The 14,327-nt window shown below is 35.9% G+C and overlaps 1 protein-coding gene across 6 annotated transcripts in view; it reads left to right on the top strand.

Moving 5' to 3' along the window:
• The window catches only part of NFAT (nuclear factor of activated T cells 3), a 275,534-nt gene that overhangs the window by 103,583 nt on the left and 157,624 nt on the right, over positions 1-14,327 (top strand). Inside the window, exon 2 of one of the 6 annotated variants that reach the window (XM_073976621.1) lies at positions 4,047-4,552. The exons of 2 other annotated variants lie outside the window; for them this stretch is intronic. The gene's annotated coding sequence lies outside the window, so the exon portion shown is untranslated. Of the gene's footprint in view, positions 1-3,653; positions 4,553-14,327 lie in introns of those variants that run through there. 3 more of the 6 variants (XM_073976623.1, XM_073976622.1, XM_073976625.1) reach the window with 3 other exon arrangements.

Raw genomic sequence — 14,327 nt, 5'->3', positions numbered from 1 at the left:
GTTAAAGAAGAAGTATCTTAAAGAAGACGATGATAGGAAGATGGTCTGAGTCAACGGAAATGATGAGTTGCCAGGACACGTCATTTATCAGACCGGGAGCCGCGATGGTGATGTGGCAATATCTTCTTATCCTCGTAGGAGCGTATTCGTCCACCTTGCAAAATATGGAACAATAATGCCAAACCACATGATGACCATTAAAGTTCCCTAGCACCATACGGATATTGTCTACAAAAGCGAACTAACGGAGGGCAGTGACTGTTCAGGGCATATAACGCAAGTCGCAACTATTCATCTCGCCGGTATGTTCACATTAAGCAACTCTACCTCGGCGATCCCACACTGTATACACCACTCTTCATACATTCATTGGTAGGTCTGTTAAGCAAGGTAGAGGCAAATTCTTCTCCTCTGCTTCTTGTACGACCCCTTCGCAAAACGTTGTAGCATTCGCATCGTTGCAAGCTACAGGTGACGGTAAGCTCTGTTTCCTGAATCGCGGCGACCATGATGTTCTTTCGACGAGTATTTGTTGTTGCAATTGAATTGTAGGAATGATGAATTTCCGGGTAGCCGAACAACAACTTGGGGTGTAAGATGCTGTGTTTTTTGTTGTTGGGGAGGCTGCTAGGGTGTCTCGCATGTCCATTCCGAGGTAGTTATGTGCATGGTGCGGGATTCTTCTATATTTCGGCACGGACCAAAAGAGTTGGGAGCTGGCATTCCGGTATATTTTGCCGCTAGAACCTGCGAACCTTCCGCAATAGGATTGCTGCCCATCGATCATTTTAGTTGGTGCCGACAAGATTTCTTATAGCTTTAGGCCCATTATCTCATGAAATGGTCCTTTGATTTGCCCTTGATACTGCAAACAATTTCAATGCGATCCGAGGCATGCCCTTAAAATAAATAAATATTTTTTTTTTAAATAAATTTTGAAATATAGACCGATGATGAAAAGTCTTCATTTATGAGGATGGGCCTATTAAGGGCCTCCTAGGCGAAATTTATGGAGCGTAGGGATACATGGCGAGTGCAGCTAACTTGGCCATTGGGTCCACTGTAAGAATATAATAAGTCCCTTAGAGGTTGATTGTATACATTTTGAAATATGGACCAATGATGAAAAGTCTTCATTTGTGAGGATGGACCTATTGGGGGCCCCCCTTGGCGAAATTTAATTTGGCCATTGGGTCCACTATAAAAATATAATAATCCCCTTACAGGTAGATTGTATACATTTTGAAATATGGACCGATGATGAAAACTTTTCATTTATGATGATGGACCTATTGAGGGCCCCCCTAGGCGAAATTTATGGAGCGTAGGTATACATGGCGAGTGCAGCTAACTTGGCCATTGGGTCCACTATAAGAATATAATAAGCCCCTTAGAGGTTGATAATATAAATTTTGAAAAATGGACCGATGATGAAAAGTCTTCATTTGTGAGGATGGACCAATTGAGGACCCCCTTGGCGAAATGATGAAGCGTAGGGAAACATGGCGTGTGCAGCTAACTTGACCATTGGGTCCACTATAAAAATGTAATTATCCCGGAAGAGGTTGTGATTGTATAAATTTTGAAATATGGACCGATGATAAAAATACTTCATTTATGAGGATGGACCAATTGAGGGCCCCCTAGGCGAAATTTATGGAGCGTAGGGATACATGACGGGAGCAGCTAACTTGGCCATTGGGTCCACTATACAAATATAATAAGCCCCTTACAAGTAGATTGTATACATTTTGAAATAGGGACCGATGATGAAAATACTTCATTTATGAGGATGGACCTATTGAGGGCCCACTAGGCGAAAATTATGGAGCGTATGGATACATGGCGAGTGCAGCTAACTTGGCCATTGGGTCCACTATAAAAATATAATAAGCCCCTTAGAGGTTGATTGTATAAATTTTAAAATATGAACCGATGATGAAATACTTCATTTAAGAGGACGGTCCAATTGAGGGCCCCCCTTGGCGAAATTTAACTTGGCCATTGGGTCCACTATAAAAATATAATAATCCCCTTACAGGTAGATTGTATACATTTTGAAATATGGACCGATGATGAAAAGTTTTCATTTATGATGATGGACCTATTGAGGGCCCCCCTAGGCGAAATTTATGGAGCGTAGGTATACATGGCGAGTGCAGCTAACTTGGCCATTGGGTCCACTATAAGAATATAATAAGCCCCTTAGAGGTTGATTGTATACATTTTGAAATATGGACCAATGATGAAAAGTCTTCATTTGTGAGGATGGACCTATTGAGGGCCCCACTAGGCGAAATTTATGGCACCTTCGGATTTCAGGTATTTTGAATATGCATGCTACCTTTTTTGTCCGAACTGACTGTAATTTGACATTTGAGGTTCCCAGTGGTCATAAAACAAAACACATCCAACAATTTTCAACATAGACCCATGTTTTGGTATAGCCCCCATAAAAAGGTGGCTCCCGATTATTCGTATTTTGAAAATATTTAACTAGATTTTTTTACGAAACTACCTATAATTTGTCCTTTGAGGGTCCCAAGGGTCACTAAACTTCCCCACCAAAAATTGTCGATAAAGGTCCATGTTTTGGTATAGCCCCGTATAACGTTACTTTCGGATTTCAGGTATTTTGAGGATTTTTGTTACATTTTTTGATCGAGCTACCAGTAATTTATCATTTGAGGGTCCCTAGGGACACTAAATTTCTACACCAAACATTTTAACCATAGGCCCATGTTTTGATGGAGCCCTTATATAACGGAACCTTCGGATTTCAGGTATTTTGACGATGTTTGCTACGTTTTTTGTCCGAACTGGCTGTAATTTGACATTTGAGGTTCCCAGTGAAGGGTATAAAAAGTTCGGTCCAGCCGAGCATAACTCCGTTTTTACTTGTTAAAATTATTGATCTGTTCCTAGCACATTTTAGTCCAACATTTCTGTTTTTTTTTCTTATGGTCATTACGTCGTCATTTGATTGATATAAAAAAAGATGTGATGACTCACATACCGTTTCAAATGTTCAATACTTACAAGATTAATATGAATGAGGTAACCCCCACCCCAGAAGCTTCTTAAGTTACGCACTTGTCTGCCTATACGTTAAAAAAGAAAAAATATGTCCGGTGCTACTAGTTATTTACATGTTGTCGTCAAGGTGAATAACAAACAGCGAAACACCTTTAGATACCTCCTACCTATTGCGATTTTTATCTAATCTCAATAGACCACTGGTAGAAGACCACCACAACCCAACCAAACGATCAACCTAACTTACCTGCTTATTGACAGAAGTATAGGTACTTCCAAACTCACAGATATTTTTTTGGCAAGCCATAACAGACGTCATTAATGTGATGAAATGATTCATTCATAATGTAATGACCCCCTCCCCATGTAACAACGAGAGAGAGAGAAGTGGGAATTCCCCCCAAAAAGGCCAAATAATACAACAATTCTTGTTTTATCAGACTCTTTTTTATTAAGAGCAAATTATGTGCTTGCCGGCATTTTATACACCAAGAGAGTGAGAGAATGAATTTTTTTAGGCGATCGTGATCTCTTCTCATTTATTTAATGAATTTTATTCAATGAATGAGTGCGTAAATTTTTAATGGATTACCTCGCTCTCTCTTTGTTTTTGTTTTGCTGGGTGGGGATGGTGGCCCCCCATAATAAACACTTGTTGTGTGGGTTTGTGGGCCTGAATTCTGAATTCTATCTCTAGTATGCTCACCACGCTCTTTACGCGTTCAACGCCAACAAATAGTAGTGATCCCTGCGGCATACGTTCGAGCACGTTAAAATTAAATGTTTTGTTTGTTGAATTGTTTCTCCTCCGATCGTTGTGTTTGTTTTGTTTTTAATACCTTAGCAAGTGTGTGTGTGTTATTGTTGTCTCGTCGTGGTTCTGAATTACTTGATCCGATCCTCTCTACGAGCGACCGATCATCAACATCATAAACATCAATGCCGCCGTCGTTGCATCGTCGCCGGTCGCGTAGTCGATTGTATCCATCACACATCACATTCTACAGCAGCATTTAGCGAACAGTTAGTCAGTCAGTTACCTACCTACCTACCCACCACAAGAGACATGACTGTCTTCAGAATTCAACAACAACATCTTTGTAAACGGTCTTCTTCGATGTTGTAAAAATCCGTCGGTATTGAAAAGAAACGAAAAAAATTAACGCGTTATCGTCGTGTATCTTAAAAATAAAGTGAAAAACAACAACAACAACAACAACACGTTTCAAATCACAACAAAAACAAACGTAAACCTCCGATTAGGTGATAGTTTTGTTTTGAATACCTCTCCATTAACGTGTGTGTCTGTCTTATGAAATAAATAATATTTTCAATTTGCCGGTTTATTGCCTGATGAAATCTTATTAAAAATATTAAAATAATTTGTTGAAAAATTTAAATGTAAATAAAATATTTTTATGGTTCCTGAAAAAGTGAAAAACAACAAAGAAAATATCAACAAGTGTTCCTTAAAAAAAAGTGTTGAATAAATAAGCTGTGAAATTGTATTAAAAATGTAAGGTTTCATTATTAATTAATTTATAATTTTGTTTTTTTTTTTTAATTTTATAATTAAAAGTATATAAAAATAAATTAATAAAATAAAAGGAAAGTAATTAAAAAAAATAATAAATAAAATTGGTAAATTAAAATTAAATAACAAAATTAATGAAAAATTAAAATAAATAACAAATTAAATTAATTAAAAAATTGGAAAATAAAATTAAATAAAAAATTAATGAAACATTAAAATAAATAACAAATAAAATTAACTAAAAATTGGAAAATAAAATTAAATGAAAAATTAAAATAAATAACAAATAAGATTAACTAAAAAAAGTTAAACAAAAAATTATGAAATATTAAAAAAATAATATATTAAATAAATAATAACAATAAAATTATGCTTAAATTGTCATTTTAAACAACAACAAATCGATATATTATACAAAAATATTAATTATAAAGTCGTAAAAATAAAAAATAGCAAATTTGAAATTTCGAAAAATTAAAAAAAAATGTGAACTCAAAAATCAGCAAAAGCGAAATATTCAAAAAATAATATAAAAAATTGTTTTGTTTATTTGTCATGAAAATATTATAAAACCTAAAAAACGTATCAATATCTGAGAAAAAAATATTAAAATGTCACAATAAAAAAATCGAAAATCAAATATGCAGATGCTAAATTTTGAAAAAAAAATATTCAATTTTAATGTTTTGCCTATTTGTCATTATAATATTATTAAAATAAATGAATTAAGGATATATAAGACAAAAACATTTTTTATTATGTCGCCAAAATAAAGAAAGTAAAATAAATAAATAAAAATACGAAAACAATATCAGAAATGTAATACAAAATAAAATTAATTATTTAAATTATAAAAAAATTAATCGAAGAAATTTAAAAAAAAAAAAAAAAAAAAAAAACAGCAGAAACATAAAAAAATTGTTGTGTTTAAAATTAATTTAAATAAAAATACTTTAAAATATGACATTGTCATTATCCTACTAAAAAATTTATTTATTTATTTATTATTTTATTATTTTTCTTGAGAGTATTATACACATAATTAAAGTATCATTTGTTATTATGTCGCAAAAAATAATAAAAAAAAATGAAAATAGGAAAACAATATCTGAAAAATAATATAAATAAATAAATATGACTATTCTAAGAAATAAAAAAAAAACTGTAGAAAATTAAAAAAATAATAAGATGTGTGTTTAAAACTAATTAAAATAAATAAAAAAAAAAATAAATTCGTTTACATACATATGCGGCTACGAGAGTTTTTAGGTGTTTCGGTTGAATTCGCATTTAAACGAATTCATCAGTCACACTTGGGGAAAGGTTCTTTGTTTCAATACAAAGAACTAAGAGAACTGATGAGTCCAAGTGGCGTTGGACGAAACTAGTCTTCTCTGCCATCCCCTAAAGTAATCAAATTTAATTACATCCCACTTTAAACTTGTTGTTTTTATACCCTCCACCATAAGATGGGGGGTATATTAAGTTTGTCATTCCGTTTGTAACTACTCGAAATAATCATTGTAGACCCCACAAAATATATATGTATATATTCTTGATCAGCGTGCAATTCTAAATGGATATAGTTATGTCCGTCCGTCTGTCCGTCTGTGGAAATCACTCTAGCGTCCGAACGGATTGAAGTAAGTGGATGAAATTTCGGAAAAATCTATTATATGTACGTAGAGGACTTTTGGTATTGAAAGCCGGCTATGAAGGTCCACGTTTTCGTATAGCCCCCATACAAAGTGACGCGTCGTAGTTTTAAGGAATTTTTAAGATATTTGTCCCATTTGGCCATCGAATCGGTTGTAATTTGGTATTATGTGTTTTTAAAAATTTTGGGCGTATGAAACGACAAAAATGTTGATTAGGATTAAGGATCTAAAAGGAATGGATCGACATTGACCGTTATGGAAGTGGATCTCCAGCCACAACATATGCTGCCATAGGGGGGTTTTTACACTCTTCGGGCTGTTTGCTCAATAAGTGTGGATTTGCCGCTAAAAAAACGTTTACAATCGTAATTGAGGCAGCGAATGCAAGTTGCTTCAACAAAAATCGAAGTGAACTTATCCGAAATTTTGTGTGGGAGGTACCGGATAGAGTGGACAAATATAGTCCATATTCGAACCTGATATACATATGGCAGATGTATTAGGATGTGGAAAGTATGGACCAAATCGGTCAGTCCCTTCAAAAGTTATCGTGCGCACAATTTTCCGAACATTTTTGAACTTTTGTGGGGGGGGGGGGGGGGGGGGGGGGGTACCTAAAAAAGTGGACCGATATGGCTTATCTTCGAACTTAAACTTAGCTTGGACAAAATATTATGAAGACCAAATTTTGGACCGAATCGGAAGATCCTTTCCATAGTTATCTTGCTCTAAAACCACCACACACGGAGTAGTAGGGGGTTTTTGCGCCTTTTAGGCTATTTTCGCAGGAAGTATGGATTTACCCCTGATGAAACTTGTATCGTCGTACAGGGGACAGTGAACACAAATCGTTACAACAAAAATCAGAGCGATGCGAGAGCAGGTCCTAAACTGAACTTTTCCGAAATTTTGTGTGGGAGGTACCCGAAGGAGAGGACCAATTGAGTCCATATTGAAACCTCATCTAAGTCAGGTAGAAATTTCACGATGTGTAAAGTATGGACCATATCGGTCAGTCCCTCCAAAAATTATCGTGCTCACAATATTCCGAACATTTTTGAACTTTTGTGGGGCAAGAGTAGGCCGATATGGCTTATCTTCGAACTTAAACTTACTTTGGACAAAATATTATGAAGGCCAAATTTTGGACCGAATCGGCAGATCCGTTCAAGAGTTATCTTACGCTCCAACCACTACACACGGTGTCATAGGGGTTTTTAGCACCTTTTAGGCTATTTTCTCAGGAAGTATGGATTTACCCCTGATGAAACTTGAACGGTCGTATAGGGGACAGTGAATACAAGTCGTTACAACAAAAATCAAAGAGATTCGAGAGCAGGTCATAAACTGAACTAACTGAACTAAACTGAAAGTTTGTGTGGGAGGTACCTGAAGGAGTGAACCGATATAACCAATCTTCGAACTTAAACTAAGTTTAGACAAAATATTAAGAAAGCCAAATTTTGGACCGAATAGGCAGATCCGCCAGATCGCTTTTTTGTACCTTTCAGGCTATTTTCTCAGGCAGTATGGACTTGCCCCTGCTGAAACTTGTACCGTCATATGGGGGACAGTGAATACAAGTCGTTACAACAAAAATCAAAGCGATTCGAGAGCAGCGCCTAAACTGAACTTTTCCGAAATTTTGTGTGGGAGGTACACGAAGGAGTGAACCGATAGAGTCCATATTGGAACCTCATCTATGTCTGGTAAAAATTTCACGATGTGCAAAGTGTAGACCAAATTGGTTACTGACTTTTAGAGTTACCGTTCGCACAATTTTTCCGAACATTTTCGAAATTTTGTGGGGGAGGTACAGGAAGGAGTAGACCGATATAACCCATCTTCGAACTTAAACTAAGTTTGGACAAAATGTTACGAAAGTCAAATTTTGGACCAAATCGGATCATCCGTTCGTGAGTTATCGTGAGCACCAGACAGAGAGACAGACGGACGGACATTGCTAAATCTTCTCCAAATTGTCTGAAACACATTTCGTCCAAACATACTTGGGGTCTAAAACCATTATTTCGATGAGACACATTTTGCCCGTATGAAAGTGTATACACCCTCGTTAGCATAAATGCTGAGGGTATAAAAATAGGTTTTTAACAAAAATTCACGCATCAAATATTGGCCTTTAGACTGCAATTACTAGGATGCTGTAAGGAGCACACTCATGAGATATGCATTAAACGACGTAAAATCACGAGTTCTATAATCCTATTATGAATTTTGAATATTATCTTGTTGCGCGTCCGAATTATTAAAAAAAAAAAAATCAAAAAACCCCGAAATTCCGGCTTCAAAATGTCAGCATCAATTTTAGGCGGATGCAGTGGATATATCGAAAAATGATACACTTGTATCATATTGCCCATGAAGTATTCTTTGAGTCTTTCTTTGGGCATATGTCTATAAAATGTAAGGTTAAGCCAGAAATCGGAAGGGAGCATAAAAAAACCTGTTGGCTTCAACCCATTTTTACTTATTTTTCTACATTGATGCCAACACAGCTTCCACGTAAATTAATTTTAATGGTCGACCTTATGGGATTCCTCCTAAAACACTTCATTTTATAGAATTTCAATCATACTATATAGAATATGTTAACAGTTCGCGCATTCTGAATGGGTGAAACTCGGATTCATCGATTGTAAAACATTTTTGGTTTTCGCCATATACCCTTTCTAGCCTAAAGGCTAAGGGTATAAAAATGGTATTACAATATAGATACAACCATATTTTTATACCCTCAGCATTTATGCTAACGAGGGTGTATACACTTTCATACGGGCAAAATGTGCCTCATCGAAATAATGGTTTTAGACCCCAAGTATGTTTGGGCGAAATGTGTTCAGACAATTTGGAGTCGATTGAGCAATGTCCGTCCGTCTGTCTAGCTGGCTGGTGCGCACGATAACTATCGAACGGATCAGCCGATTCGGTCCAATATGTGGCTTTCTTAATATTTTGTCCAAACTAAGTTTAAGTTCGAAGATTGGTTATATCGGTCCACTCCTTCCGGTACCTCCCCCACAAAAAGGCGAAAATGTCTCTCTTGAAGGAAGTAACCGATTTGGTCCATACTTTGCACATCGTGACATTTTTATTAGACTAAGATGAGGTTCCAATATAGACTCAATCGGTCCAGTCCTTCGGCTACCTCCCACACAAAATTCGGGTAAGTTCAGATTAGGACCTGCTCTTGAATCGCTTTGACTTTGGTTGCAACAATTTGTATTCATTGCCCCGCATACGACGGTACAAGTTTCATCAGGGGCAAGTCCATACTTCTTGAGGAAATCAGGCAAAAAGCCCCTATGACACCGTGTGTACTGGATGGAGCGCAAGATAACTCTCGAACGGATCTGCCGATTCGGTCCAAATTTGGCCTTCTTAATATTTTGTCCAAACATAGTTTAAATTCGAAGATAAGCCATATCGGTCCACTCCTTCAGGTACCTCCCCCACAAAAGTTCAAAAATGTTCGGAAAAATTGTGCGCACGATAACTCTTGAAGGGAGTGACCGATGTAATCCATACTTTGCACATCCTTATATATCTACCAGATATAGATCAGGTTCGAATATGGACTACATTTGTCTACTCCATCTGGTATCTCTCACACAAAATTTCGGATAAGTTCACTTTAAGACCTGTAGGCCTATTCTGTAACTTTTAACAACTATCGATATTGTTTAAATTTCTTTTGTTTTTGTAACAACAATAAAACAAACAAATGAAATTGTTGTAAAATAAACAATGAGTAAAGTTGTTAAAAAGTTACAGAATAGGCCCCCTGATCTCGAATCACTTTGATTTTTGTTGAAGCGATTTGCATTCGCTACCTCCATTACGACGGTAAAAGTTTTTTCAGGGGAAAGTCCATATTTCTTAGGAAAACAGCCCGAAAGGTGAAAATATCCCTATGTCACCATATGTGGCTGTCGAAGAGCACTATAACTCTCGAACTGTTCAACCGATTTGTTCCAACATTTGGTCTTCGTCACATTATATCCAAACTTAATTTCATGGGCCAATACCGGTCCACAACTTCCGGTACTTCTCCCCAATATTTAAAAAATGTCACTAAAATGCTAGGACGATATCACTTGAATGGGTCCAAACATTGGATCTCCAAATATTTTGTTAAAATTTAGTTTAACTTCTAAAATGACCCATATCGGTCTTCCCTAAGGGTACCTCCCCCACAAAGACTCAACATTTGTGTCTTAGTGCAGTTAATTCCTAATCCAAATTTTTGTCGGCAAGTTCAAATGTCCAAAAAGGGCCACAAAATTCTGAGAGACCTTAAATACATTCGATCTGTCCGTAGGTGAAAGTTTCACTTCACATTGGCTAAGGGTATATATCTGTCGGCAAAGACGACGGACACTTTTTTACTTGTTATACCCTACACCACACTGTGGTAAGGGGTCTTAATAACATAATAATCTGCTAAAAAAAATCGACGTTAAACGGCCAACAATCTTAATTTAGGACACTTTGACGATTTTTCATGATTTTTCCAAATTTAATTGACAATTTTAGGACTTTTTTCTTTATTATTAAAAAATATGCAAATATGCAAAATCCGATGTCTACTGATAACATTCTGAAATAATAGCATCGGTGTCTTCCAGTTCTTGCTTTGCTGTTATGACCTCAGAGATTCATTGAAAAATTAGAAATCCACCTAATTTTTCAGTGTACCTCTTAGGTCATAACAAACCAACTCGAAAGATAATTAATTCGAATATCACTACAAAATGGCCTTCGTCTTAATAAGGCAAAACAAAGAATTAAAAAATATTATTTTATATTTACTTAATTTTTTTTAATATTAAAGATTCTGGAGGTGAAAAAGTGGTAATGAGTTGAAATATCGTTAGCAAAGAGGGTATGTGATTTTTTTTTAATAATGCTTGAAGAAAATTTCGTAAAGTATAGAAAATATTATATGACGACAAACTGTCGACTGAAATAACTTGCGCATCCTTTGGATCAGTTAACGTCGACAAACATTACTGAAGTCCTGTCTTCCTTCTTCCGAGGGTTCAGGAGTAACTACTTAACCGTTGCCCACAATTCACTTATTTCTACAGGTGACACGATGGTTATGTCTGGCGAACTGCGAAACTTTCCGCTAATTCTGGTAGGGGCGTCCTCATTGACCGTGCAAAACGTAAATCTGTCAATCTGCTCAGCCAGCACTATACACCTCTGGTGGTTTCCGAGGACCGAAAGCCACAACTCGTGATGAGCATTAAAATCCAGACCAGACGGTTATGTCTTTTCAAAAGCGGGCTAATGTTGGATCTATAACCTGGAGTACAGCTATGCATCGGCGGAATGTACACGTTAAGCAACTCTATCTCGACAGTTCCACACCTGAATGCTACTCCCAAACATTGCGAGATAGGTTTGTATTAAACAGACTGGTATAGTAGGAAAGGTAATCCCCCACCTCCAATTCTGATGCGATCCTTCCTCAGTACGTTGTAACCATCACAAAACTAATCCAATCTTATTTATTTCGTCTTTTTTGTGGGTAAAAAATTCGGCAAATTGTAAACAATTCCGGCCGATGTGAGTTACTTTGAAGGAAAATGTAACAATTTCCGACTGAAATGAGTGTTGCTTATTATTTCGCATTCTGAGTGGATAGAAAAACTTCCCGGCGGATATTAACTTTCTTCTATTTAAGAGAGATCTCTTAGACATGTTTTACTTACACAAGAATTGTTCACAGCTTTGAAAGATATACAAATGGAATAATACTCCATTTAACGCAATCGGCCTTGGTATGGCCACTAATTTCAGTATATATTTTGCATATTTTTCGGAAGTCTGTTGTTGCTCCCATTTTTAATTCACCAAATCAACCATGAAAAAAATTTATGAATTTTAATTGGTTAATAGTTTAAATTGCCAGTCAACGCCATGTTGATTTTACTCTACAACTTATAAAAAATAAAACAAATTTTTTTATTGGTCCCTTTCTTGTTTGCCAAAAGCCATTTTTATTCCAAAAAAACTATATTTCGTTTTTTGTCACAAATACATATACATATTTAAAAAAGAGGTGTGTTTGTTTATCAATTCTTTTTTTGAGGTGTCATAGCGTTATGAAGCCATTTTATGTGTCATTTGAATAATTTTAAATAGTTGATATGAATATATGATTTCAAATTTGTTCTTTGTTCCAGAACCTGCAAGAATCTACTATTTTTTTTTTTTGACTAATTTATCGGTCAATTTTGTCAGGGCAGGAGTAGCTGCCATCATTATAGTATTTAGGACCATGCCAAAATCATGGATGTAAGGACCGGTATGTCAGATATATATTCACTGTACAATAGCCATAGACACTACCCCGCATTTTCACATACAATATCAGGAACCTATGACTTATCCTGATGACGTTATCTTAGTTGATAGTACTAAAATACGTAATTTTACAAAGTCCGATCTGGGTTATCAATATTTTCCCTATATATATTCACCATAGACATTTCAAAAACGGTTTGGATCGAGCACACATAATCTTCTGAAAGAATTTATTATGAAAAAAACATCAATAAAATATATTTTGTGGCCGCAGATAACGAAAATGTGAATAACCAGTAAGGAAAGGATCAAAGTCGGGCGGGGCCGACTATATGATACCCTACACCACTTTGAATATGTAAAATATAAATCGGAGCTATATCCAGATCTTAACCGATTTTGATATAATTTGGCACATTTATTTCCAGACCGATTTCAGTCACACATTCCAAAAATCATTGAAATCGGACTTATATATCGTGTTTGGTACAGAAAATACACGAAATCGGCCGAAAATATATATGGGAGCTATATCCAAATCGGTACCGATTTCGATATAATTTGGCACACTTATTTCTAGACCGAATTCAGTCAAACATTCCAAATTTCATCAAAATCGGACGTATATAGCGTGTTTGGTGCAGCAAATACGTGAAATCGGGCGAACATATATATGGGAGCTATATCCAAATCTGAACCGATTTCGATATAATTTGGCTCATTTATTTCTAGACTGAATTCAGTCAAACATTCCAAATTTCATCAAAATCGGACGTATATAGCGTGTTTGGTGCAGCAAATACGTGAAATCGGGCGAACATATATATGGGAGCTATATCCAAATCTGAACCGATTTCGATATAATTTGGCTCATTTATTTCTAGACTGAATTCAGTCAAACATTCCAAATTTCATCAAAATCGGACGTATATAGCGTGTTTGGTGCAGCAAATACGTGAAATCGGGCGAACATATATATGGGAGCTATATCCAAATCTGAACCGATTTCAATATAATTTTGCACACTTATTTCTAGACTGAATTCGGTCACACATTCCAAATTTCATCGAAATCGGAAAAATATACCGTGTTTGGTACATAAAATACGTGAAATCGGCCGAAAATATATATGGGAGCTATATCCAAATCGGAACCGATTTCGATATAATTTGGCACACTCAAACAGTCAAACATTCCAAATTTCATCAAAATCGGACGTATATAGCGTGTTTGGTGCAGCAAATACGTGAAATCGGGCGAACATATATATGGGAGCTATATCCAAATCGGAACCGATTTCGATATAATTTGGCTCATTTATTTCTAGACTGAATTCAGTCACACATTCCAAATTTCATCGAAATCGGACATATATAGCGTGTGTGGTAAAGGGAAATACGTGAAATCGGCCGAAAATATATATGGGAGCTATATCCAAATCTGAACCGATTTCGATACAATTTGGCACATTTATTTCTAGACTGAATTCAGTCACACATTCCAAATTTCATCGAAATCGGACATATATAGCGTGTGTGGTAAAGGGAAATACGTGAAATCGGCCGAAAATATATATGGGAGCTATATCCAAATCCTTACCGATTTCAATATAATTTTGCACACTTATTTGTAGACAAAATTCAGTTACACATTCAAAGTTTCATCAAAATTGGACGTATATAGCGTGTTTGGTGCAGCAAATACGTCAAATCGGCCGAAAATATATATGGGAGCTATATCCAAATCTGAACCGATTTTCACCAAAA

Source organism: Musca autumnalis, unplaced genomic scaffold (assembly GCF_047663935.1).
Source record: "Musca autumnalis isolate F117 unplaced genomic scaffold, ASM4766393v1 scaffold_3, whole genome shotgun sequence".
In the NCBI taxonomy this organism is placed as follows: domain Eukaryota; kingdom Metazoa; phylum Arthropoda; class Insecta; order Diptera; family Muscidae; genus Musca; species Musca autumnalis.
This window is presented reverse-complemented; position numbering and strand designations above follow the sequence as displayed.